Consider the following 25,303-nt stretch of genomic DNA (forward strand, 5'->3'; position numbering starts at 1 on the left):
AGGGATAGCACTGGGAGATATACCTAATGCTAGATGACGAGTTGGTGGGTGCAGCGCACCAGCATGGCACATGTATACATATGTAACTTACCTGCACATTGCGCACATGTACCATAAAACCTAAAGTATAATAATAATAAAAGAAAAAAAAAGAAAAGAAAAAAAAAATACAGATAGAGGAAATCAGTTCTAGTATTTGATAGTATGTTAGGGAAATTATGGTTAACAATACTTTATTGTGTGTTTCAAACTAGCTAAAGAGAATTGTTACGTTTCCAACACAAAGAAAAGATCAATGTTTGAGGTGATTGACATGCCAATAACCCTGACTTGATCATTCCACACATTGTATACATGTATCAGATATCACATGTGGCCAGGTGTGGTGGCTCATACCTGTCATCCCAGCAATTTGGGAGGCCAAGACAGGAGGATTACTTGAACCCAAGAGCTTGAGACCAGCCTGGACAACATAGTTAGGCTCCATCTCTTAAAAAACAAAACAAAAAAAACCCCACATATACCCCAAAAACACGTACAACTATGTTATATAAATTAAAACTTCTTTAAAAAGGCAAAAGTTGGAGACAGTGTGGCAGGCCTCCTCCTGTGGAATCTGAAGAAGCCTCACAGATGTTATGTTATGTTATGTTATGTTATGTTATGTTATGTTATGTTATGTTATGTTATGTTACGTTACGTTATGTTTTTTGAGACGGAGTCTTGCTCTGTTGCCCAGGCTGGAGTGCAGTGGCATGATCTCGGCTCACTGCAACCTCTGCCTCCCGGGTTCAAGGGATTTTCCTGCCTCAGTCTCCCAAGTAGCTGGGATTACACGCACATGAGCCACCACACACGGCTAATTTTTGTATTTTTAGTAGAGATGGTTCACTTTGTTGGTCAGGCTGGTCTCGAGCTCCTGAGCTCGTGACCCACCTGCCTCAGCCTCCCAAACTGCTGGGATTACAGGCCTGAGCCACCACACCTGGCCACCCTCGCAGCTGTTAATTCCCACTCTCGAGTCCCTATCTAGATCACCATGGTGACTGGACAGAAGTTGATGAGAGCCGTTAGAGTTTTTGAATTTGGTGGACCAGAAGTCCTGAAACTGCAGTCGGATATTGCAGTACCAATTCCAAAAGACCATCAGGTTCTAATCAAGGTCTATGCATGTGGTGTCAACCCCATGGAGACATACATTCACTCTGGTACTTATAGTAGAAAACCACCCTTACCCTATACTCCTGGCTCAGATGTGGCTGGGGTGATAGAAGCTGTTAGAGATAATGCATCTGCTTTCAAGAAAGGTGTCTGACAGAGTTTTCACTAGCAGCATGATCTCTGGGGGCTATGCAAAGTACGATCTTGCAGCAGACCACAGTTTACAAACTGCCTGAAAAACTGGACTTTAAACAAGGAGCTGCCATCAGTATTCTGTATTTTAGTGCTTATTGACCTCTAATTCCACAGTGCCCGTGTGGAAGCTGGAGGGTGTTCTGGTTCATGGGGTGAGTGGAGAAGTTGGATTAGCAGCATGCCAAATTGCTAGAGTTTATGGCTTAAAGGTTTTGGGCACTGCTGGTACTGAGGAAGGACAAAAGGTTGTCTTGCAAAATGGAGTCCATTAAGTGTTCAGTCACAGAGAACTTAATTATATTGACAAAATTAAGAAATATGTTGGTGAGAAGGGAATTGACGTAATTATTGAAATGTTAACTAATGTAAATCTTAGTAAAGATTTGAGTCTTCTGTCACATACAGGATGAGTGATAGTTGTTGGCAACAGAGGTACTATTGAAATAAACCCACGGAACACCATGGCAAAGGAGTCGGGTATAATTGGAGTTACTCTCTTTTCCTCAACAAAGGAGGAATTTCAGCAATATGCAGCCACCCTTCAAGCTGGAATGGAAATTGGTTGGTTGAAACCTGTAATAGGTTCTCAATATCCACTGGAGAAGGTGGCCCAGGCTCATGAAAATATAATTCATGGCAGTGGGGCTACTGGAAAATGATTATTCTCTTATAATGATTAATTATTCCATGGATTTCCTATGTAATTAGAGGTATTCTCTTTCTCCCAGTTGTACTTACCCTATCTTTTCTTTAATTAACATTCGATTCTGTGAGTTTCTTATGTGAAAAAATAAGATTTTTCTTTAGAAAGCAGAGGCAAAAGAGTAAAATTCATTGTATAGCTAGCAATATTTTTTAGGCCATCTGTCTCAAATCTAGGAGTCATCATAGTAGGAAATAGCATGTTAGTGGTCATTTGGCATGAGGGTGCATTCCAGTAATTCTTAATTGATACTTGATTAATTCCATACCTTTGATTAAAACTTGCTAGTTCAAAATAAGACTGCTCAGTTTCCAGCGGTTTTCAAGTCTCCTTACCTTTATAAAGATTCTCTAGTCTCTGATTAGCCATGACTGTATTAGACTTTGAACATTTTCTGGACTAAAAACCTCTATTCTAAACTAATCTCATCTGGATCTATAAGTCCTAGAGAGAGTCTCGTTCTGTCACCCAGGCTGGAGTGGCCTGGCGCGATCGCGGCTCACTGCAACCTCTGCCTCCCAGGTTCAAGTGATTCTCCTGCCTCAGCCTCCCGAGTAGCTGGGATTACAGGCACCCACAACCACACCCAGCTAATTTTTGTATTTTTAGTAGAGACGGGGTTTCGCCATGTTGGCCAGGCTGGTTTCGAACTCCTGACCTCAGGTGATCCACCCACCTCGGTCTCCCAAAGTGCTGGGATTACAGGCGTGACCCACCGTGCCCGGCCCTATAAGTCTTTTGTAAAGGCAAGAATAAATAATGTCCAGGACAATTTATTAGTTTTCTCAGTATTTTCCCAAATATTACAATATTCATTTCATTATTGGTTGGCTGCCAATGAACCCATATGTTCTGTGAGAATAGGAGCTTTATCTCTTTATCTTTCATATAATACATAGTCTCCAAATAGGTAATACTTATCAATTGATTATATTTTCAGAGTAGATTTAGAGTTACCTGTTTGTGTGGTGAGGGTCATATATTTTTGTTGAAATTTGAAATTAATATGCTCACAGATTTGATAAATTAAGAATGATCTGCATTTTTCTCATAACATAATAATGTGTAATAAAATCTATAGAAAATTAAAAACAAAAACAAACAAACAAAAAAAAAGCAGCCAGGTGCTGTGACTCACACCTGAAATCCCAGCACTTTGGGAGACCAAGGAGGGTGGATCTCCTGAGGTCAGGAGTTTGAGACCAGCCTGGCCGACATGGTGAAACCCTGTTTCTACTAAAAATACAAAAATTAGCCAGGCGTGGTGGTGCACACCTGTAGTCCCAGCTACTCGGGAGGCTGAGGCAGCAGAATCATTTGAACCTGGGAGGCGGAGGTTGCAGTGAGCCAAGATCGTGCCACTGCACTCCAGCCTGGGCCATAGAGTGAGACCCCGTTTCAGGGAAAAAAAAAAAAGGTCAGGGTGGGAGGATTGCTTGAAGCCAGGAGTTCATGACCAGCCTGGGCAACAAAGTGAGACATCCATTCGCACAAAAAACAAATTAGCTAGGCATAATGGCAGGCACCTGTATTGTACTGTTTGGGAGACTGAGACTGAGGCTGGAGGATCGTTTCAGCCCAAGAGATCAAGGCTGCAGTGAGCTGTTATTGCCCACCGCACTCTAGCCTGGGTGACAAAGCAAGACCCTGTCTGGGAAAACAAAAAGTAAATAAATAAACAAATCTAAGAAGAACTAAATAAATAGAGAGAGATACTGACTGGGCACAGTGGCTCAAACTTGTAATCTCAGCACTTTGGAGGGCCGAAGCAGGAGGATCACTTAAGCCCAGAAGTTCAAGCCCAGAAGTTCCGGGCAGCATAGCAAGACACCATCTCTACAAAAAATTAAAAAACTAGAGGCCGGGCACGGTGGCTCATGCCTGTAATCCCAGAACACCTGAGGTCAGGAGTTCTAGACCAGCCTGGCCAACATGGTGAAACCCCGTCTCTACTAAAAATACAAAAATTAGCCAGGCGTGGTAGCAAGAGGCTGTAATCCCAGCTACTCCGGGGGCCGAGGCAGAAGAATCACTTGAACCCAGGAGGCGGAGGTTGCAGTGAGCCGAGATCACACCATTGCACTCCAGCCTTGGGGACAAGAGTGAGACTTCGTCTCAAAAAAAAATTAAAAAATTAGCTGGACGTCGTGGTGCATGCCTGTAGTCCCAGCTACTCAGAAAGCTCAGGTGGGAGGAACACTTGATCCCAGGAGGTTGAGCCTGCAGTGAGCTGTGATCAAGCCACTGCACTGCAACCTGGGTGACAGAATGAGATGAAGTCTCACCACGCCCGGCCTATATATTTTTTAAAGAGAAATACACCATGTTTATGATTAGGAAAACTCAATATTATCAGGATGTCAGTTCTTTCCAACTTGATCTACACATTTAGTGCAATTCCAATCAAAATTCTAGCAAGTTATTTGGTGAATGTCAACCAACTGATTCTAAAGTTTATATGGAGACGCGAAAGACCCAGGACAGCCAACATAATATTGAGGGAGAAGGACAAGGTCAGAGGACTGACACTACCTGATTTCAAGACTTTACTGTAAAGCTACAGTGACAAAGATGTATAAATGTGTCAAATGAATAAATGAATTGATCTTGATCAATGGAACAGAAAAGAGAAACCATAGGCCTTCAGGCTGGGTGCAGTGGCTGACACCTGTAATCCCAGCACTTTGGGAGGCCACGGTGGGCCGATCACGAGGTCAGGAGATCGAGACCATCCTGGCTAACATTGTGAAACCCCGTCTCTACTAAAAATACAAAAAAATTAGCCAGGCATGGTTGCAGGCGCCTGAAGTCTCAGCTACTTGGGAGGCTGAGGCAGGACAATGGTGTGAACCCGGGAGGCAGAGCTTGCAGTGAGCCAAGATCGTGCCACTGCACTCCAGCCTGGGTGACAGAGCGAGACTCCGACTCAAAAAAAAAAAAAAAAAAAAAGGCTAAACTACCTGAACAGACACCTCACCAAAGAAGATACACAGATGGCAGGTAAGCATATGAAAAGATGCTGAACAGAATATGTCATTAGGGAATTGCAAATTAAAATGATGAGGTAGGCTGGGTGCAGTGGCTCACGTCTGTAATCCCAGCACTTTGGGAGGCCGAGGTGGGTGGATCACCTGAGGTCCGGAGTTCAAGACCAGCCTGGCCAACGTGGTGAAACCCCATCTCCACTAAAAATACAAAAAAAATTAGCCGGGCATGGTGGCGCGTGTCTGTGGTCCCAGCTACTCGGGAGGCTGAGTCAGGAGAATCGTTTCAACCTGGGAGGCAGAGGTTACAGTGAGCTAAGATCGCGCCATTGCATTCCAGCCTAGGTGACAAAGCAAGACTCCATCTCAGAAAAAAAACAAAAAACAAAACAACAACAACAAAAAAACAAAACAAAAACAATGAGCTACCACTACACATCTATGAGAATGGCCAAAACCCTAAACATTGACAACAATAAATGCTAGCGAGGAGCTAGATCAACAGAAACTCTCATTGTTGCTAGTGGGAACGCAAAATGGCATAGGCGCTTTGGAAGATGGTTTGACAGTTTTTTATAAAACTATACATAAATGCTAGCGAGGAGCTAGATCAACAGAAACTCTCATTGTTGCTAGTGGGAACGCAAAATGGCATAGGCTCTTTGGAAGATGGTTTGACAGTTTTTTATAAAACTATACATACTCTTAGCATACAATCCAGCAGTCACATTTGGTATCAGTATTTACCCAAATGAGTTGAAACATGTTCACACAAAACCCTACACATAGATATTAATAGCAGTTTTATTCATAATTGCCAAAACTGGGGGAAAAAAACAAGATACCCTACAATAGGTAAATGGATATATCAACTGTGGTACATCCAGACAACTGAACATTATTCAGTGTTAAAAAGAAATGAGCTCTGGGTCGGGCACGGTGGCTCACGCCTGTAATCCCAGCACTTTGGGAGGCCGAGGTGGGCGGATCACCGGAGGTCAGGAGTTCAAGACAAGCCTGACCAACATGGAGAAACCCCATCTATACTAAAAATACAAAAATTAGCCGGATGTGGTGGTGGATGCCTGTAATCCCAGCTACTCAGGAGGCTGAGGCAGGAGAATCGCTTGAACTTGGGAGGTGGAGGTTGTGGTGAGCCAAGATCACACCATTGCACCCCAGCCTGGGCAACAAGAGTGAAACTCCATCTCAATAAATAAATAAATAAATAAATAAGTGAGCTGGGCTGGGTGAAGTGGCTCACACCTGTAATCTCACCACTTTGGGAGGCTGAGGCAAGAGGATCACTTGAGGCCAGGGGTTCGAGACCAGCCTGGCCAACATGGTGAGAGCCTGTCCTTATTAAAAATAAAAAAATTAGCTGGGCATGATGGTGCATGCCTGTAATCCCAGCTACTTGGGAGGCTGAGGCACAGGAATTCACTTGAACGCAGGAGGTGGAAGTTACAGTGAGCCTAGATCACGCCACTGTACTCCAGCCTGGTTGACAGAGTGAGACTCTGTCTCAAAAAATAAAAAATAAAAGGCCGGGCATGGTGGCTCACGCCCGTAATCCCAGCACTTTGGGAGGCCGAGGCGGGCAGATCACCTGATCCGCCTCAACATGGAGAGACCCCGTCTCTACTAAAAATACTAAATTAGCCAGGTGTGGTGGTGAATGCCTGTAATCTCAGCTACTCAGGAGGCTGAGGCAGGAGAATTGCTTGAACCTGGGAGGCATAGGTTGCAGTGAGCCGAAATCGCACCATTGTACTCCAGCCTGGGCAGCAAGAGCGAAACTCCATCTCAAAAAAATAAAATAAAATAAAATGGCCAGGCATGGTAGCTCATACCTGTAATCCCAGCTACTTTGGGAGGCCGAGGCAGGTGAATCAGTTGAGTTCAAGACCAGCCTGACCAACATGGTGAAACCCTGTCCCTTGTCTCTACTAAAAATACAAAAATTAGCCAGGCATGGTGGTGTGCACTTATAATCCCAGCTGCTAGGGAGGCTGAGGCAGGAGAATTATTTAAACCCAGGAAGCGGAGGTTGCAGTGAGCCAGGATTGTGCCACCGCACTCCAGCCTGGGCAACAGAGCAAGACTCCGTCTCAAAAAAAAAAAAAAAAAAAAAAGAAATGAGCTATCAAGTAATGAAAAGACATAGAGGAAATGTAAATACACACTACTAAGTGAAAGATGACAATTGGAAAACACTACATACTGTATGACTCCTGCTGTATAACATTCTGGAAAAGTCTAAACTGTGGAGACAGTAAAAAGATCAGAGGTTGCCAGGTGTTAAGGGAGAGTAGGAATGAATAGACAGGACATGGAGGATATTTAGAACATTGAAATTATTCTGTATGATATTATAATAGTGGAAACATATTATTGTACATTTGTCAAAATCCATAGAATGTACACCACCAACGGTGAACCCTAATGTAAACTATGGACTTTGGGTGATAATTATGGGTCAATGTAGGTTCATTAATAGTAACAAATGTATGACTGTTGTGGGGTAGGTTGATAGTGGAAGAGGTTGTGCATGTGTGGGGACGGGGAAATATGGGAACTCTCTGTACTTTTCACGCAATTTTTCTGTGAACCTAAAACAGCTCTAAACTATTAAGTCTATTGAAAACAACAGCAACAACCAAGCTATGGCAGGAGGAAGATTTCCTTGGCCTAACAGAGGGTATTTTCAGAAGTCAGATACTTGGGCCTTACCCCAAATCTACTGAATCATTTCTGCAGGAATAGGACACAGAAATAAGTATTTTTGGCTAGACACAGTGGCTCACTCTTGTAATCCCAGCACTTTGGAAGGCCGAGGTGAGTGGATCACCTGAGGTCAGAAGTTCGAGACCAGTCAAGCCAACATAGTGAAACCCTATCTCTACTAAAAATACAAAAATCAGCTGGGCTTGGTGGCATGCACCTGTAATCCCAGCTACTTGGAAGGCTGAGGCAGGAGAATTACTTGAACTCAGAAGGCGGAGGTTGCAGAGAGCTGAGATTGCACCACTGCACTTCAACCTGGGCGACAAGAGCAAAACTCCATCTCAAAAATAAAAAATACATATTTTTAAATTTATTTTTTTTTAGAGACGAGGTCTCACTATGTTCAGGCTGGGGTGCAGTGGCTATTCACAGGCACCAAACATGTGACTGCAGCTTCAAACACCCAGACTCAAGTATTCCTCCCACCTTAGCCTCTCAAGTGGCTAGGACTACTATGGTAGTGTGTGCCACCATGCCCAGCTAATTCTTAAATTTTCTGTAGAGACAGAGGTCTCACTATGTTGTCCAGGCTGGTCTTGAAGTCTTGACCTCAATCAATCCTCCTGCCTCAGCCTCCCAAAGTGCTAAAATTATAGGCACAAGGCACCACACTCAGCCGAGGAATCAATATTTTTAATGCGCATCCAGGAGATTCTTTTGATCCTACTAGTTCGGGGAACATTGGTTTAAGCTATGCTATAGTTGAAAGCAGTCACAGCAGCCTGTGGCCAAGGACTAAAATTGTCAGCTCACAAGATATTTCACAGCAGCATTAGTGGACAAAACTCACCCTAAATGTACCACTGAAGGGGAAATAACTTAGAGCTCAAAGGCAAGGTTGCCCTTCCATATCCCCTTTGAAGTTAGAAGACCATATGATGTGGTTTGGCCAAAGAAATGGGAATGGAAGTGACGTAAGTGGAAAAGATGTGTTCTACTTATGGGCAGAAATTTTCAGAGCCAGGGAACATCTTATCACATTCCCTTGCCCCTGCTGGGGTTATCATGAAAAAAACCTGTTGCAACTCCAACTTCCAGTTCCTTAAATGAATGTAGTGTGATCAGAACTCTGTCACTTCTCAATTAATGTGTAGTATGAGTGAAAAATTAACTTGTTGTTTCAAGTCTTTAAGAATTTGATGTTCTGCGTTATCACAGCATAGCCCAGCCTATCCTGACTGACACAGGTTTTTCTAAATGAAAAGGAAAACCTTCCCCCTTAGAAATGGAAAATTCAAAGTGCCAAATTTAACATCTTATAATTAAGTTTATGTTTACAGATCATGGATTCCAGAAACCTTATGTCAGATCAACTACCTTGGTAAAGCTAAAACTCAGAGTTTCTCTTCCTCACACCTCTGACATCAGCCTCTGACCTGGTATTTGGCAACACCAATTAACAGGCTCTGGGGACATACTTTTTCTTGGAATAACTACACAAAAGTCTGGGGAATAGCTTTTTCTAAATTTGATGGGTGTGGGGACAAAACTATAATAATTTTGGGTGTTATTTACTTTTTGGACCCCTAAGAAGCTCAGTGAGAGACTTGATAGTAAATTAATAAAATTTCTGTCCAAGCTGTAACTGCTTAAAAAAAATCCCAACCGTATTTAAGGTTTAAGAACCCCTCTAATTAAGATTGGGTAAAATACAGAGATGATGAATTCTGAACATTAATTTCTTCGAAGTTTAAATCTCAAGGGCAAGTGGATTTGACTTCAGACACTAATTCCTTTGGACTAATTTGCATGGGGTTTTAATCTTTGCACTTTAATTTTCCCTGGGAATTTGATCATGGGAGAGAGGGTCTTTGTGTTTACTGTATTTTATTATTAAAGTATTTTAATGGTGCCAGGTAGTCTCATCGCAAGCTCTCTGAAATGTGAGATTGGACAATGCTACTGAAAATGATTGTTATGGAAAATAGACCAGGGGATTAATTTTCAGATTTGAAGTTTCTTTAATTAATGTACTGTTTGTGGTGGTTATAAAACAGGGCCTGTTTTATGTCTTGTCCTAGCAGCGTCTCTCCTATGCAGGGCTTCATCCTGGAAGGGTGCTAGGTTGGTTTTCAGCACTGACCCAAAGGGGCTAGAACATTCCAGCACCATCCAATCTTCCCACAGTTCTCTTGGTTTCGCCTGCAAAATGGAGCCCATGAAGTTCCTCTCTGATTTTGACTGCTATCCTCAGATGGGCCCTCTAAGATTTCACTCACTAAGTGGGACTCCTTCCTTCTCGGGCATGTTTTGGTAATTCGGCTTTTGGCTTTGTTTTATTTAGCTCCCTCTGCCTCCTCTCACCTGTGAATCTTGTTGCTCTCATGACATCTCCCAGGATGTATATATTTGAGGGTTCATAAACTTGCTATTGATGTTGTTTGCAGGTTTTAGGTTTTGCGATCCGAGTTACTCTATCTGTGTTTGTGGCAAGTTTTGGGGCTATTAAAAAACTGTGCCACTGCCAACTGCCCAGAATTCCCTTTACTTTTTTTCTTAATCCCTTTATGTAGCAGAGATAATTATATCCTCCCACATCCTTTTTTGTGTTTCCTTTACAGTTGCCTACCCTTCCCCAACAATGAAGCATGGCCATGTGACAAGTTCTCACTAATGAAACTTGCATGGAAGTAACAGGTGTCACTTCAGAACAGTGGCCGTGGGATCCCTCCACATGACTCTAGTCTCTTCCCCTTCAGTCATGAACAGAGAGCCCAAAGAATGAAACAGCCTGCATTCGTGAATCTCAGCATGGAGGGCAGCAGTCTATACTTGAGTTTGCATTAGAAGGGAAATTTTTTTCTTTTCTTTTTTTTTAAACTCAGTCCTCCAGGCTGGAGTACAGTGGTGCAATTTTGGCTCACTGCAACCTCTGCCTCCCAGGCTCGAGCCATCCTCCATCCTCAGCCTCTCAAGTAGCTGGGAATACAGGTGGAGGCCACCATGCTCAGCTAATTTTTGTATTTTTAGTAGCAGTGGGGGTCTTCCTATGTTGCCCAGGCTGGTCTTGAACTCCTGGGCTCAAATGATCCACCCCTCTCAGCCTCCCAAAGTGCTGGGATTACAGGCATGAGCCACTGTGTCCAGCTGGAAATAAACTTTTATGTGTTAAGTCACTAATATTTTGGGGCTGTTGCCACAGCATAAATCCGGACTACCCAGACACTTTCCCAACCAATTTGTTTATTAATCATCCCCTTTCACTTTTTCTGTTAATATGCTCAAGTATCTCCCATCCAAACCAAACTCTTCCCCTGATCCTATAGTTCCTTAAGTTATCATATAGATTTATTCTCATTCACTGATACATTTCTGGGAGGAAAAGTTTGTATCGGCTACCTCCACATCCTCACCACCCACTCACTCTTCAATTCCTGGGGATATAGGCTTCTGCTTTCTTCATTCTTCAGAATCTATTTTCTTTAAGATTACCAGTGACCTACTACTTGCCAAATCATTCTCAACACTGCTTGACCTCTCTTCTAAGGCCCCAAATTCTGGTCAAATTGTTTTAAATCCTTTTATGATCACAGACCCCTTGAAAATCAGATAAAAGAGACAGATCCTATTCCTAGAAAAAATGCACATACACGTGTATACAAGGTTTTTTATACATTTCAAAGAGTTTTTGATTAGCAAACACCACCAAAGTCTATTCATAAATAGCCTCAATAGGTCTGAACCTTGGGTAAAGAATTCTGCCCTAGTCTTTACCTAAGAAAGAAACAGAAGAGGAAGAGGGTCATTCATTTCCGTGAAACAGTCACATGGAGTGTTTTTTCATTTCCCAATGTATTTTCCTATATTACCCTGACATTTTAACTCACTTTATTTTATTTTATTTTTTGCAATTCTGTAGTGGCTTCTTAATCTATTCCCCATCTATCTCTTAATTCAATCATGGAGGAGTTGCTAAGCTATAAACACTGTGTTCCTATTACACCAAAGGAAATGACAGAGCTGAAAAAGAGATATGTTCTCATTAAAACTTGAGTACTAAAAGAAGGAAAAATATAGCCGGGTGCGGTGGCTCATACCTGTAATCTCAGCACTTTGGGAGGCCGAGGAGAGCAGATCACCTGAGGTCAGGAGTTCGAGATCAGCCTGACCAACATGGTGAAACCCTGTCTCTACTAAAAATACAAAAATTAGCCGGGCTTGGTGGTGCATGCCTATAGTCCCAGCTACTCAGGAGGTTGAGGCATGAGAATCACTTGAAGCCGGAAGGCAGAGGTTGTAGTGAGCTGAGATTGCACCACTGCACTCCAGCCTGGGCAACAGAACAAAACTCTGTCTCAAAAAACAATAATAATAATTTCAAAAAGGAGGAAAAATATGAACAAGGGGGAGACATATTGATATACTTCTGAGGAAGGGTCAATACTATACTATACTATAGTATACCTACTATACTTTCTATAGGAGAGTAAATGTAATCCTTCAAAGATAGGTTTGGTTTTGATAGGTAGATAGAAGAGAGAATGGTTTGTCAAATGGGGTAGAAGGTATTATGCGAGCAACAAGAGATCTGTAAATATAAACGAATGTTGGGGAGATAGTGAATAGGTTCCACACATGTTGACCACAGAGGACACAAAGTTATATAAAAACAGAATGGTAGGTTGGGGCTAGTCTTGTGTCAGCCTTGAGTATCAGGCTAAATAGTCTGGGCTTTATTTTGTACATAATAGGGAGATGCAACATTTTTGAGCAAAAGACTGACAAGGTAAAAATGATCTTTTAGAAAGATTAATCTGCCAAAAGTATTTAATACAGAGATGAAGGAATGGTCAAAGAAGAAGAATTAGGAGACAGTGCAACAGTTCATGCTCTGTACTTGTGAAGCATAGATCTGAAATGTGTGAGGAGAGCAATATTAGCAAAAGGGGCACAGCTGATGTAGCAGGCATGAAAGTACATTGCTTGGATCTCCTTTTAGCTGAAAGAATGCACTTAGCTAATGGCCATCAGCTGCAGCACCTTTGGAATCTACCACAGCAAGCTGAGGTTATGATCTTCCCAGGGAGCCCATACCAGTGGCTGATCATGGCAGCATTAACAGGACCAGTTCTACCCAGTGCAAAACTTCTCTTAACAGGCAATCTTTGCTCTTCATCTCCCCATTAAGTAGGCTGAGACTTTGCTCAATATATATCAAAGTCTCAGGCTCTCCCGGCCCAATCCTCTTTACTCCCCTCTTTCCTTTCACAGATATCAGATCAGCATCTAGATCTGAAGCCTTTCTTTACCCAATCCTCCATCCTCCTTTTTTATCTCTCACAGGTGTACATCCCCATCACCATCTCACCCCCTACACTTCTTGCACTTCCAACTTTATTTCAGTGTCTGCTCCCTGAAAGACCCAAAACTACACAACTCTAAATAGAAAAGCTGGATGTATCTATCAAGGAATCTTATTCTCTTAGAACCAGCTATGCCTAGAACAGCTGTTTGTACATTGTGAGTCTTTTTTTTTGGGTGGTGGGGACAGAGTTTCGCTCTTGTTGCCCAGGCTGGAGTGCAGTGGCACAATCTAGGCTGACTGCCATCTCCACCTCCCAGGTTCAAGCAATTCTCCTGCCTCAGCCTCCCATGTAGCTGGGATTACAGACGTCCACCACCAAGCCCAGCTAATTTTTTGTAATTTTAGTAGACACAGGGTTTCACCATGTTGGCCAGGCTGGTCTCAAACTCCTGACTTCAGGTGATCCGCCCGCCTTGGCCTCCCCAAGTGCTGGGATTATAGGCGTGAACCGCCATGCCCAGCCCATTGTGGGTCTTAAGTGTTAAATATAAAAATGCTTTGGAAATATGTGGGAAGTCACACCCTACAAAATTTACATAAGTAAAAAATTAATAGTATTGAGGCCAGGCGAGCTGGCTCACGCCTGTAATCTTAGCACTTTGGGAGGCCGAGGCAGACAGATCACTTGAGGTCAGGAGTTCAAGACCAGCCTGGCTAACATGATGAAACCTTGTCTCTACTAAAAATACAAAAATTAGCTGGAAATCCCTGGAACCCAGGAGGCGGAGGTTGCAGTGAGCTGAGATCGTGCCATTACATTCCAGCCTGGGCAACAGAAAGAGACTCCGTCTCAAAAATAAATAAATAAATAAATAAATAAATAATAATAGCATTGAATTAAATGTGTCTAGAATTAAAGAAGATACTTTAAGTTTAATTATTTCATGCACTAGAAAATGAAGAAATGTGACGATTTATGCATTGAGAAAAACACCAAGGTCACTGTAGATACGGATGTTTTATACATGCTGAAATCTTTTCTCTGATTTAACTTGAGATTAAAGAAGAGACTAAAGTAGCTATTTGGACATTTCTCTATTTAGAGGAACCAATTTTTTTTTCAAACAGAATATCTTCATCTCACAACTGAAAGTCATAATGGGATAGATGGGCGGGACAGAGCAGTTCTCTGACAGAAGAGCTGCAGCTGGAGTTTAGCAACTATGAGAGACAGAATATGCACTAAAGATATGTCCTTCAGATAACAAAGATTCTTAAAATTTCTTTTGAATATTCTTTATGCCTTGTTTTCATGAGACACTGACGCAAAAACAGAAAGACACTCTTGTCATGGCGGTGTTGAAAACATATATATAAAGAACTGTCACATAGTATACCAACTCAAATTCAGAATATAACGGAAACGCTACATCACAGACCATCTAACACTATCAGCCAAACATAACCACTCTTCCTGTTTTGTTTGATGGAGGAAGTTATAATGTAATGCCAGAGGTATATTTTATGTGTGTGTATTAGGCTGTGGAAGATTGGTTGACTGGCTTTTGGTCACTGCATTTCAGATGTTCAGTTCTAGAATAATTTGGGAATAAAATTGTTATCCTATAGTAGTTTTGGGCTATTAAGAACTATTTGGTTGAAGGCCTGATATCTTATTCCATTTTTAACTGCTACTCAACACAAGATTTTCCTTTTGAAGTAGGTCTTGGTAGAGGTTGAAGTATTTCTACGATATAATTTCGAATTATTGCCTCTCATAGTCCACCCCAGCATGACCTCTTTCCTGCCAGTTTCCTCTTTTTTTTTTTTTTTTTTTTTTTTTGAGTCTCACTCTGTCACCCAGGCTGGAGTGCAGTGGTGCAATCTTGGCTCACTGCAACCTCCACCTCCTGGGTTCAAGTGATTCTCCTGCCTCAGCCTCCCCAGTAGCTGGGACTGCAGGCACGTGCCACCATGCCTGGCTAATATTTTGGGTTTTTTTGTTTGTTTTTTTGAGACGGAGTCTTGCTCTGTTACCCAGGCTAGAGTGTAGTGGCGCGATCTCTGCTCACTGCAAGCTCCGCCTCCTGGGTTCACACCATTCTCCTGCCTCAGCCTCCCGAGTAGCTGGGGCTACAGGCGCCTGCCACCACGCCCAGCTAATTTTTTGTATTTTTAGTAGAGAAGGGGTTTCACCGTGTTAGCCAGGATGGTCTCGATCTCCTGACCTTGTGATCTGCCCACCTCGGACTCCCAAAGTGCTGGGATTACAGGCGTGAGCCACTACGCCAGCCGCCTGGCTAATATTTTGTATGATTTTTAGTAGATACGGGGTTTCACTGTGTTAGCCAGGATGGTCTCAACTTCTTGACCTGGTGATCCACCCTCCTCGACCTCCCAAAGTGCTGGGATTACAGGCGTGAACCACCGCGCCTGGCCCAGTTTCCTATATTATACATCCTCTTTCCCAAATTATTTTCTTCCTTACTCTACAAATTCTCAACTTTCTACTTTTTTCCTCTTAACTTCCACGTCTTTTCCATAGCCCTCTACTCTCAACTGAGGGTGTTGCCTACTTCTCTGGGAAAATAGAGACTACCAGAAATAGCTTATCTTTTGATTCCCAAATCTTTTTTTTTTAATCCATTTTTTTCCCTCACTCTGTCACTCAGGCTAGAGTGCAGTGGCATGATCTTGGCTTACTGGAACCTCCGCCTCTCAGGTTCAAGCGATTCTTGTGCCTCAGCCTCCCGAGGAGCTGAGACTACAGATGCCCACCACCACGCCCAGCTAATTTTGTATTTTTAGTAGAGATGGGGTTTTGCCACGTTGGCTAGGTTGGTCTGGAACTCCTGACCTCAGGTGATCTGCCCACCAGAGCGCTGGGATTACAGGCGTGAACCACCACGCCCGGCCTGATTCCCAAATCTATGATTCAATCTGCACCTGTACTTTTTTTTTCTTCCTTCCAGTTTCAACGGTGGGCGTGTCCCTCCTCCCATCATTTCACTCCTGCCCTTTGGATCTAATCCTTCCTTCTCCACACCATCATCTCTCTCTTTCTAATAACTTCTGATTTCTGATCCCAAAGATGGGCTAGCATCTCTTATCTGAGAAAGTGAAACAAAACAAAAACCTTTTCTTGTCAACCTCTGTCGCCCATGCTGAAGTGCAGTGGTGCCATCTCGGCTCACTGCAACCTCTGCCTCCTGGGTTCAAGCGATTCTCATGCCTCAGCTTGCCAAGTATCTGGGACTTAAGCATGCGCCACCACACCCGGCTAATTTTTGTATTTTGGGTAGAAACAGGGTTTCACCATGTTGGTCAGGCTGGTCTCGAACTCCTGGAATCAAGTGATCCATCTGCCTTGGCCTCCCAAAGTGCTGGGATTACAGGTGTGAGTGAGCCACCATGGCTGGCCATAAAACCTTTTTTCTGATGCGTATTCTCTTTAAGTTACTTCTCCTTCTTTTGCTTCCCCTCACTGGAAAACTTTTTTTTTTTTTGAGATGGAGTTTCACTATGTCGCCCAGGCTGGAGTACAGTGGTGTGGTCTCAGCTCACTGCAACCTCAGCCTCCTGGTTTCAAGTGATTATCCTGCCACAGCCTCCCGAGTAGCTCGGACTACAGGCGCACACCACCATGCCCAGCTAATTTTTGTATTTTTAGTAGAGACGGGGTTTCACCATGTTGGCCAGGCTGTTCTCGAACTCCTGACCTCAGGTGATCTGCCCACCTCAGCCTCCCAAAGTGCTGGGATTACAGGTGTGAGCCACCGCACCTGACCTCCAAAATATTTCTCATCTCTGACTACTTCTCACTGTCGGCACTACTTCTACCCCGATACAAGCCATTGTCATCTCTCATTGAATTGCTGAAAACGCCTCCTAATTAGTCACACTACTTTCATTCTTATCCTCTTATAATCTATCGTCCATTCAGAGTCAGGAGAGATCTTTTGAAAGTTTAAATCAATTTATATCATTTTCTTGATTAAAAACTTGTCTATAGGTTTCCATTGCACTTAGAGTAAATTTAAGTGCTTGGTTCACTCACTAGGTTAAAATTAAAAGTAAGTGCTTACTATGACGCTGGTGAAAAGAAGGAAGGAAGGAAGGAGAAAGAAGAAAGGAAGGAAGGAGAAAGAAGGAAGGAAGGAAAGAAAAAAAGAAGGAAGGAAGGAAAGAAAGGAAGGAAAGAAAGAAAGGAAGGAAGAAAGAAAGAAGGAAGAAAGGGAGAGAGGGAGGGAGGGAAGGAGGAAGGAAGGAAGGAAGGGGAAAAAAGGAAGGAAAGAGGTAGGAAAGGAGGGAGGAAGGAAGGAGGGAAAGACAGGCAAGTGCTCTTACATTGTGAAAAAGCTTGGCTTGATCAAGAAACTGAAAGAAGCTGGGTGTGGTGTCATGTGCCTGTAGTCTTAGCTACTTGGGAGGGTTGGCAGGAGGATTGCTTGAGGCCAAGAGTTTGAGTCTGTAGTGCCCTATGAGCGCACCTGTGAATAGCCACTACACTCCATTTTGTACAACATACTTAGCCCTCATCTCTAAATAAAAATAAATAAATCAATATAAAAAACTTAAAAAAAATTGAGAGAAGGTCGGAGTGCCTGGAGCAGGGTGAATGAGGTAAAATCAATATATGAGATGAGATATGGCCAGGCACGGTGGCTCACACCTGTAACCCCAACACTTTGGGAGACTGAGGCAGGTGGATCACCTGAGGTCGGGAGTTCGACACCAGCCTGACCGACATGGAGAAACCCCGTCTCTACTAAAAATACAAAATTATCCGGGTGTGGTGGTGTATGCCTGTAATCCCAGCTACTCAGGAGGCTGAAAGCAGGAGAATCACTTGAACCTAGGAGGCAGAGGTTGCAGTGAGCCAAGATCGCACCACTGCACTCCAGCCTGGGTGAAAGAGCGAAATTCCATCTCAAAAAAAAAAAAGAAAAAAAAGTTACACATACACCAGCCATTCTATGCCTAGGTATGTATCCAAGAGAAAAGTAGTTATATGTCCACACAATGACTTATACATGAATATTTATGGAAGCTTTATTTGTAATACCCAGAAACTGCGAACAACCAAAATGTCCATTAACAGATGAATGGATAAGCAAACTATGGTATGTTCATAGAATGGAACACTACTCAGCAACATTTGAGAGAAAATTATAAAATCACAACATCTGATGATGACCAGCAGCATACCTTTGAACACGTGACCAGCAGCATCACCTGGAAGCTTGTTAGAAACGCAAATTCTCGACAGGACATGGTGGCTCATGCCTGTAATCCCAGCACTTTGGGAGTCCGAGGCAGGCGGATCACAAGGTCAGGAGATCGAGACTATCCTGGCTAACACAGTGAAACCCTGTCTCTACTAAAAATATAAAAAATTAGCCAGGCTTGGTGGCGGGCACCTGTAGTTCCAGCTACTCGGGAGGCTGAGGCAAGAGAATGGCGTGAACCCAGGAAGCGGAGCTGGCAGTGAGCCTAGATGGCGCCACTGCACTCCAGCCTCGGCAACAGAGTGAGACTCTGCTTAAAAAAAAAAAAAACGCAAATTCTTAGGTCATCTCCAGACCTACTGAATCAGAAACTCTGAGAGTAGAAGCTCTCTCAACCACTGCTTTACGCTAATTTGCTGAAAGTGAGGATTCTTTTTCTTTTTGGTAAGACGGAGTTTTGCTCTTGTCTCCCAGGCTGGAGTGCAATGGTGCCATCTCGGCTTGCTGCAAACTGCAAACTGCCTCCTGGGTTCAACAGATTCTCCTGCCTCAGCCTCCCAAGTAGCTGGGATTACACGTGGCCACCACCATGCCCAGCTAATTTTTGTATATTTAGTATATTTGGGGTTTCACCATGTTGGCCAGGCTGGTCTCAAATTCCTGACCTCAGGTGATCCACCTGCCTCAGCCTCCCAAGGTGGTGGGATTACAGGCATGAGCCACAGCTCCCAGCTAGGATTCTTGATATATCAACTATCTTGATTGTTAGAAGTGAACTCTGGCTAAATTAAACAGAAGATGAATTTACTGAAGAGTGTTATATGCCAGGAGTGGTGGCTCATGCCTGTAATCATAACACTTTGAGAGGCCGAGGCGGGTAGGTCACTTGAGGTCAGGAGTTCAAAACCAGCATGACCAACATGGTGAAACCTTGCCTCTACTAAAAATACAAAAATTAGCCAGGTGTGGTGGTGCCTGCCTGTAGACCCAGCTACTCTGGAGGCTGAGGCAGGAGAATTGCTTGAACCCAGGAGATAGAGGTTGCAGTGAGCCGAGATCACACCATTGCACTCAGCCTGGGCAACAGAGCGAGAATCTATCTCAAAAAAAAAAAGAAAAGGGTTTATGTAACTCACAGAAGTGATGAGAAATGATGAAAACATTCTCAAACAATTGGCTGGGACCAAGGAAGTAGGAGTGGCAGGAACAGTCTGGTGGAGATGCTGCTGCCACCACCAACATATGACATCTCTAGTATTTGACATAATGGCCACTGTAGGCAGCCACTGCTCACAATAAACACAGCCTCAATGCCAAACTGATAATACTAGAGCTACCACAGATCCAATATCACTTATCATCCCTTCATCTTGGCATTGCTTACTCAAGACACAAAGTACAAAGTGGCTAAATCTGGGTCACAAGGCTGTCAGGGGAGTTAGTAGAGGGTGAATCTCATCCCTTAGGCTTCTAAAGTTAGAGGTCAGAGCCTACTTCCCACCAAGACCTAGATAATGGGAGATGTCCCCAATCTAGCAAGTGGGTTCAGATGCTGGGCAGCCAAAAGCAATTACAGTTGTCCATTACGATAAGTAACCTAAATACATACATTAGGTGCATTTTAGCAGGACTATGCCCTAAAAGAACTGGGCAAATATATTCTTTGTTTTACTAATATCTGACTCAAGATTTGTCAGGCGGGGCATGGTGGCTCATGCCTATAATCCTAGCACTTTGGAAGGCCGAGGCAGGAAGAATTGCTTGAGCCTAGGAATCCTTGTCTGTGAAGAAAAAAAAAAAAAGAATTGTCTACCAATCTTACTTTTTGTTATTGAAAGATATGTCTTCTTATTTAAGTATTGGCTCACAGTAGATCATAATAGTGGATGGTGCCAGCAGGCATATGCTGGCCTGATAGCCTTTCCACTGCATGTTAGAGTAACGATGAGAAGAAATGACTGGGTTTGGAATATTCCTACTGGGACCGGACTCTTGGTGGCCTTCAGATGGTGTTATTTAAAACTGAATTATAAGCCGGGCGTGGTGGCTCACGCCTGTAATACCCAGCACTTTGGGAGGCCGAGGCAGCAGTTCACCTGAGGTCAGGAGTTCAAGACCAGCCTGGCCAACATGGCAAAAACCCGTCTCTACTAAAAATGCAATAAAAATAGTTGGGCATGGTAGCGCGCACCTGTAATCCCAGCTGCTAAGGAGCCTAAGGCAGGGAAAATCGCATGAACCCAGGAGGCAGAGGTTGCAGTGACCCAATATCGTGCCACTGCACTCCAGCCCAGGTGACAGAGTGAGACTCTGTCTCAAAAAAACAAAACAAAACAAAACGAAACAAAAACTGAATTATGGGCCAGGCATGGTGGCTTACACCTGTAATCCCAGCACCATGGGAGGCTCAGACAGGCAGATTGCTTGAGCCCAGGAGCTCAATGCCAGCCTGGGCAACATGGCAAAACCCTGTCTCTACAAAATACATATATATATATATATATATGGCCAGGCATGGTGGCACATGCCTGTGGTCCCAGCTTCTCGGGAGGCTGAAGAAACAGGATGACTTGAACCTGGGAGGTGGAGGTTGCAATAAGCTGAGATCATGCCACTGCACTCCAGCCGGGGTGGCAGAGCAAGGCCCTGTCTAAAAATAATAATAAATAAAAAATAAAACTGAATTACTTGGGACATTCATAGGCAAAACATAAACCTTGACCTAAATGTCATGCCACATATAAAAACTAACTAAGGATGAATCACGGACTTAAATGTAAAACATAAAACTATGAAACTTTTAGAAAAAGAACTTTGGAATCTAGGACTAGGCAAAGTGTTTTTAGATTATTATTATTATTATTCTTTTAATATGACATGAAGTCTTGCTACGTTGCACAGGCTGGTCTTGAACTCCTGGACTCAAGTAATCCTCCTGCCTCAGTCTCTCGAGTCACTGGGCTTACAGGTGCGCAACACCATGCCCAACCTAGTTCTTAGATCTCACACTAAAAGTTTGACACGTTAAAGGAAAAATTGATAAACTGGGCCTCATCAATATTAAAAACTTTTGCTCTGTAAAAGATCCCTTTAAGAGGATGAAAGACAAACTACAGAAATAAAATATTTGCAAACCACATATTTGACAAAAGAATAGTATCTGGACTATATAAAGAACTCCCAAAACTCAACAGTTAAAAACCAAGCAATCCAAAAACCAAAAAACAAACAAAAAAAACCCCACAAGCAATCCAATTAGAAAACATGCAAAAAACATGAGCAGATATTTCACCAAAGGGGATATAAAAATGGTAAATAAGCACATAAAAGCATGTTCCTGTTCAACATCATTATTCATTAGAAGAATGCAAATTAAGTCCACAATGAGATCATTGCACGCTTATCAGAAAGGCTAAAATAAAAAGCAGTGACAACATCAGGTATTGGCAGAGAAACCGGATTGCTCATACAATGCTGATGAGAATGTAAAATGATACAGCCACTCTAGAAAACTGTTTGACAGTTTTTTCTTTACAAAATGAAACACACAACTACCATTTGACCCAGCAATTGCACCCCTGGGCATTTATCCGAGAGAAACTAAAACTTCTGTTTACCCAAAAACCTGTAGACGAACTACTTTTTTCTCTTTGCTAAATGGGAATTAGGAGCCTACACTTTGTAAAGAAGTCTGGAACTGCTTCCTTTTTTTTTAACTTTGTATACATATATAAAAGCATAATCCACATCTATAAAAAGGTACGTATCATAAATGTACAGCTCAATGAATTTTAACATACTAACCACGCTCATGTAACCATCTCCCAGATGGAGAAACAGGACATAACCAGAACTCCAGAAGGCCTTTTCATGTCCTCTTCCATGCTGTACCCTACCCTCAGGTGTGACCACTTTGTGAACTTCTCATATCACAAATTAGTTTTGCCTGTTATAACACAGAAATGGAATCATACAGAACATGCTCTTGTGTGTCTGATTTTGCTTCAACATTCTGTTTTCAAGATTCATCCATATTGTTGCATGTATTTGTGCATTTTTCATTCTCATTGCTGTGTAGTTGTCCTAGTCCATTTGCGTTGTTATAAAGGAATACCAGAGACTGGATAATTTATAAAGAAAAGAGGTTTGGCTGGGTGCGGTGGCTCACACCTATAATCTTAGCACTTTGGGAGGCCAAGGCAGGTGGATCACCTGAGGTGAGGAGTTCAAGACCAGCCTGGCCAAGATGGTGAAACTGGCCTCTCACTAAAAACACAAAAATTACCTGGGCATGGTGGTGCATATCTGTAATCCCAGCTACTCGGGAGGCTGAGGCAGGAGAATCACTTGAACCCAGGAGGCAGAGGTTGCAGTGAGCCAAGATCATGCCACTGTACTCCATCCTGGGCAACAGAGTGAAACTCCATCTAAAAAAAGAAATGGCCGGTTTTGATGGCTCACGCCTGTAATCTCAGCACTTTGGGAGGCCGAGGATCACTTGAGATCAGGAGTTCCAGACCAGCCTAGCAAACATGGTGAAATCCCATCTCTACTAAAAATACACAAATTAGCTGAGTGTGGTGGTGTGTGTCTGTAATCCCAGCTACTCAGGAGACTGAGGCAGGAGAATCACTTGAACCCAGGAGGCAGAGGTTGCATTGAGCTGAGATCATGCCACTGCACTCCAGCCTGGGCAACAGAGTGAGACTCCATCAAAAAAACAAAAAAAAAAAAAAAGAGGTTTATTTGGCTCAAGATTCTGCAGGCTGTACAGGAAGCATAGTGCTGGCATCTGCTTCCGGTGAGAGCTTCAGGCTGTTTCCACTCATGGTGGAAGGGGAAGAAGAGACAGCATATGCAGAGAGCACATGGTGAGAGAGGAGGCAACAGAAAGAGGGAAGGTGCCAGGCTATTTTATTTTATTTATTTATTTATTATTATTATTATTATTATTTTTGAGATGGAGTCTCACTCTGTTGCCCAGACTGGAGTGCAGTGGCATGATCTCGGCTCACAGCAACCTCTGCCTCCAGGATTCTCCTGCCTTAGCCTCGCGAGGAGCTGGGATTACAGGTGAATACCACCATGCCCAGCTAATTTTTTGTATTTTACTAGAGATGGGGTTTCACCATGTTGGCCAGGCTGGTCTCAAATTCCTGACCTCAGGTACTCCTCCCACCTCAGCTTCCTGAAGTGCTGGGATTACAGGCATGAGCCACCGAGCGCTGGTCAACCAGGCTATTTTAAACAGCTCGCTTTCAGGTGAAATCTCATGGGAACAAATAGAACCTGAACTCACTCATCATTATGGGAAGATCATCAAGCCATTCATGAGGGATCCGCCCCCATGACCCAATCACCTTCCATCAGGCCCCAACTCCAACACTGAGGATTAAATTGCAACATGAGCTTTGGAGGGTCAAATATCCCAACTAAAGCAGTGGTATTTCATTGTGCAAACATAAACACAGTTTATCCATTATACTGTTGATATGTTGATAGGTATTTGGATAGCTCTGTATTTTAGACTCTTTGGGGTAGTGCTGCTATGAATATTTAAGTAGATATCTTTTGGAGAACATACATGCATATACGTACACACATTTCTGTTGGGTATTTTCCAGATAGCCATCAGCCTGGGTCCTGGAGTGAGAACATGAAGCAGGATCCCCTTTTGACCTGAGATGGAATATAGTATGAAAAAATGCTAAATCCTGGCCAGGCGCAGCGGCTCACACCTGTAATCCCAGCACTTTGGGAGGCTGAGGCAGGCGGATCACAAGGTCAGAAGATCGAGACCATCCTGCCTAAATGTGAAACCCCGTCTCTATTAAAAATACAAAAAATTAGCCGGGCGTGGTGGCGGGCGCCTGTAGTCCCAGCTACTCGGGAGGCTGAGGCAGGAGAACGGCATGAACCTGGGAGGCGGAGCTTGGCAGTGAGCAGAGATCGCGCCACTGCACTCCAGCCTGGGCAACAGAGCGAGACTCCATCTCAAAAAAAAAAAAATGCTAAATCCTAAGCCACTGAGATTTTGGGATTGTTTATTAATGCTGTGTAACCTGGACCAATTTATTCATAAAATTAAAATCCTTGTTTTGTTCTTGAGTTTAATGTGTTGGCTTCCAAAGTTTCATTGTTAGGTACAGAGATTGATAAACATTTTATCAGGTTTTAAGAAGTTCACTTTTATTTTCTTATTTGATAAAAATTGTTATCATGGACTAATAAATGCTTTTTTTGCATTCATCCTACAACATTTGTTAAGATGTTGGCTTTTGTTTTGTCTTGGTTTGTCTTGCATTAAGGTGGTGAATTTTATTGGTAGATTTTCTGACATTGAACTAGCCCTGTGTACCTGCAATAAACCCTGCTTGGTCCCAATGTATTTTATATACATACTATATATATTATATATATATGCTATATATATAATATATAATATAATATATGTATACACACACTTTTCTGGATTCAATTCACTTGAATTTCTTTTTAAGTTTCGCTCTTGTTGCCCAGGCTGGAGTACAATGGTGCGATCTTGGCTTGCTGCAACCCCCACCTCCCGGGTTCAAGAGATTCTCCTGCCTCAGCCTCCCAATTAGCTGGGATTACAGGTATGCACCACCACACCCAGCTAATTTTGTATTTTTAGTAGAGATGGAGTTTCACCATGCTGGCCAGGCTAGTCTCAAACTTCTGACGTCAGGTGATGCACCTGCCTTGGCCTCCCAAATTGCTGGGATTACAAACATGAGCTGCCTCGCCTGGCCAGAATTTTTGTTGAGTTTCTCCATCTATGTTCAGGTGGGACTGGGCTATAATTTCCTCACCTAGTTTTGGCGTGAAGTTTAAATTAGCTCTTGTTCCTAATTGCTAGCTACTAAGGCATTTATTAGCCTTCATCATTTACCTCTAAAGCACCTCACTGTCCCACCACGGGTTGCCTCTTCAATGTGCTGGGTACGTTTGTTATGATGACGACGATGGTGATGATGAT

General features: G+C 43.1%; 1 protein-coding gene and 1 pseudogene across 2 annotated transcripts in view; one reads left to right on the forward strand and one right to left on the reverse strand.

Moving 5' to 3' along the window:
• The window catches only part of ACYP2 (acylphosphatase 2), a 343,289-nt gene that overhangs the window by 305,468 nt on the left and 12,518 nt on the right, over nt 1-25,303 (reverse strand). The window lies entirely within an intron of this gene.
• LOC100439944 (quinone oxidoreductase-like) lies at nt 1,031-2,015 on the forward strand (annotated as a pseudogene).

The sequence above is a fragment of the Pongo abelii genome, chromosome 12 (assembly GCF_028885655.2).
Source record: "Pongo abelii isolate AG06213 chromosome 12, NHGRI_mPonAbe1-v2.0_pri, whole genome shotgun sequence".
Taxonomy (NCBI): domain Eukaryota; kingdom Metazoa; phylum Chordata; class Mammalia; order Primates; family Hominidae; genus Pongo; species Pongo abelii.